The sequence below is a fragment of the Oratosquilla oratoria genome, chromosome 2, assembly GCF_046742065.1.
Source record: "Oratosquilla oratoria isolate Oo_2021 chromosome 2, ASM4674206v1, whole genome shotgun sequence".
Taxonomy (NCBI): domain Eukaryota; kingdom Metazoa; phylum Arthropoda; class Malacostraca; order Stomatopoda; family Squillidae; genus Oratosquilla; species Oratosquilla oratoria.
The window spans coordinates 8664260-8668013 of record NC_134778.1 but is presented as its reverse complement, the minus strand read 5'-3'; positions in this window follow the sequence as shown (position 1 = coordinate 8668013).

The window sequence follows — 3754 nt, the reverse complement described above, 5'->3', positions numbered from 1 at the left end:
TGTGTGTGTGTGTGTGTGTGTGTGTGTGTGTGTGTGTGTGTGTGTGTGTGTGTGTGTGTGTGTGTGTGTGTGTGTGTGTGTGTGTGTGTGTGTGTGTGTGTGTGTGTGTGTGTGTGTGAGAGAGAGAGATTCACCTTGGTCTTTGTATCACGTGTTGGAGTCGTGATCGACAGCTGTTTCCCTTCCGGAAGAGAGCTCAGAGCTCGTATGACTGATTTATGGGTAATGCTGTGAACTTACACGAACACACACACACACACACACACACACACAACTCCCCGCCCACGAGAGTTGGATTAAGGACTCGAAGCACGGGGGTACTAAAATCATTTCAGCCCTGGACAGGATTCGAACCCGGACCGCTGTAGTGACAGTCGGGGAATCGACCAATCGTGTGATGGTGGTCGTGTGTGTGTGTCTTTGTGTTTGTGTGTGTGTGTGTGTGTGTGTGTGTGTGTGTGTGTGTGTGTGTGTGTATGTATGTGTGCGCGTGTGTATAGTTAATTAAATATATGGAATGATAGATAAACAAGAATAAAACAACGAATAAACAAAAATCAATCAATCAATAAATGACAAAAAGCATTTTCACCCATCTAAGGGATTTAGCCAGACTTAACACGCACCCTTTTCTGTTAATTCACTCGCCCACTGCCCGAGTCGTGTACAAGATGAGCGGAGAGCAAATATGTCCTTTCTTACACAAACAGCTTAAGCCGTGTCCACATTTGTTGCATTTCCACGTATCGTATCATCTTTGCGTACCACCTAGTAATACGATACGGTGCAACAGGGTATTATACCCACTTGTTGCGTATCCGTATACAGCAGACGGATACGCAACAAGTGGGTACAATACTCTGTTGCACCGTATCGTATCACTAGGTGGAACACAAAGATGATACGATACGTGGAAATGCAACAAGTGTGGGCCCGGCTTAAGGTATATGAGAAATAAACAATTAAAAAAAAAAAAAAAAAATAAACAAATAAGAAAAATGATAAATACATAAATGAATAAATAAGCAAATGAATAAATAGATAAATTGATAATCACACACATGAGAAGATTAGTTAGTACGGAACTAAACAAATAAATAAAATAAATAGTTGACAGAAATTGCCATGTATTACTTCGGTGTTTATCGAATAGTCTCGTATAGAAAAAGAACTGCTGTGTATTATATTAAACCACTTTTAAGATAAAATATTCCTGTTTATTGATTACACGATAAAGGAAATCGTCTCTACCAGCATCTTAAAAGTCCTTTCAACTTACTTATCAATTTAGTATTGTTAAAAGAATTAAAGTCACCCCTTAGCTCAGATGACATTCTCTATGTTAAATCAAATCTTCCAGTCGTCATCATTGTAGTACTTGTGGACATACAATATCTTGGTAATAAACAGTTCGATCAAGTAATTCGAAACTTTTTTGGCCAATATGGTGATCCCATCAGTCGAAAAGAATAGACAAATAATTGACAGAAACATTTCTAAATCTTTCAGTTTTTAGATGAATGAAATCATCTCATGGTATCTAGAATGAAAACGAAATTCGAACATAGACATCAGTTATTTTATTCAGTTTGAGCACCCCACAGAGGAATAGATTTGAAACACATTTTAGAAAAATGTCTTTGACAAGAATTTATCTTTCGCATCAGCAATACCAGATTGAACGATTTTCAAACATTCAGTTATATATTTCTTTCGTGATTAGCCTCCATATAACCTATAAATACATTAACGTAGCGAATGCTTAAGGTTTATATCAATAGTACTCAAACTGATCAATAACCGTAGTCAGCCAGCAGTCATGGACTTCAGTTGAACTAGTAACATTTCTCCAAATTAGTAATGTTCTGATGAAAATACACATTGTATTCGTTGTTCACCACATTAAGGTTTACCAGAAAAAAAAAGAATATATAGCGCAGCTTCTAGTCCTTGGCTGTACCACGTTTCAATTTGTGCATATATGCCTCCTCGAGTTTCTCGATGTTGGTGGATTAGAATTAAAGTGAATTGTGGTTGATATATATATATATATATATATATATATATATATATATATATAACACACACACACACACACACACACACACACACACACACACACACACACACACACACACACACACACACACACACACACACACACACACACACACACACACACACACACACACATATATACTTAAATAGGAAGAGTCTAAGAAACAATCCTTTAGTGAATTATTGGACCCTGGGATAACGCTTAAGCAGGTGACCTATTTTGGAATGAATGTTTTGGCATTGTAATTATTTCAAGAATTCTGTCCATACATTTTTGAAACTGCTACGAATCTTCCTCATTTTAAATTTACTCGCCTTCAAATCTCTCATCTCTTGATCATTCTCAGACCTAAGGGGAGAAAAAAAAAAACAAAAAAAAAACAAAAAAAAAAAAACCTTGGCTTCGCTTATTCTAGGAAACTAATTTCTTTAGTATGTAAATCCAGTTTTTGTCCTATCCACTGCTTAAACTCTTTTTCGTAAGCACATGTCAGACATGCAGAGGAGGAAGGTACCCGTTCTCAGAGTACAACAGATGAACAAGTGAGCTGTTCACATGTGTTCTTCATGCCCGTAACAAGTAAATAACATCATGAACTGCCAGCAGACTCGAAAGCGCTTGACACACAGAAACTAGTGTATGAGGAATCATAAACATATTTCATTCTGCACAGTCTGTTGCCCTGAACATATTTATCTTGCCATCGCTATCTTTCGCCTTAAAATGGACACGGAAAGAGATAACGTATAGATAGTGTGCGAGTTAAGTTACGGTTATGAAATTGATGAGGTAAGGTTCAAGGATAGAATTGTGGGATGCGAAAGAGCAGAGGTGGAAATATATATAAGATTAAAGAAAGGGAAAGAACGTTGCACAACTATATACATACATACATACATACATACATACATACATACATACATACATACATACATACATACATACATACATACATACATACATACATACATATACCAAGGCTTTTTCCCCCCTTACAAGGGAGGTAGCCAAAAAGGAAAAGACATAAAATCATTCCCACTCATTCCATCCCTGAATACACTCCACACCACTCCACCCTCCCTCTTATCTTAGCACCTCCTGGATGACGGGTCATCCCTGCACCTTGTCCACTGCCCTGGGTCAGAAGCAGTGTCGCAGCGTTGGAAAACAAGATTGCGTTAAAAAAGAGAAATGATCGACCTAATATTAGAGGAGCTAAAAGACTAAACGAGTGGTAAAACGTGCACAGGGTATTCTAAAAAGAATTACTCACAAGATTATTCACACAGTGAGTACATTTTTGTATTGTACATATAGATGCAATTATACTTCTGTATATGTAAATTATATGCATATATACGTATACACATATGTAAGCACACACATATGAATGTATATACATTACATCAGAAAATATACTCTGTGAATAAAATTTCTGGTACATTTTTGAGTACTACTATGAGTGGCAAAAAAATACTGGAACTTACAACAAGAAAATATTTATGAGAAATAAAGGTAACAATCTTTGTATACAAGAACTGAAAAATTTCCTTCCGAGGGAGCTTCTCGAAATTGATCAAAATCACCTGTCGTCATCCAGGACAAAATCCCGGAAGTTCTCTTGGAATTAAAAGGATTATGAACAGGATATTTCAGGGATTTTAAAATGTAACGTGAGAGCCTGAAATACTATCT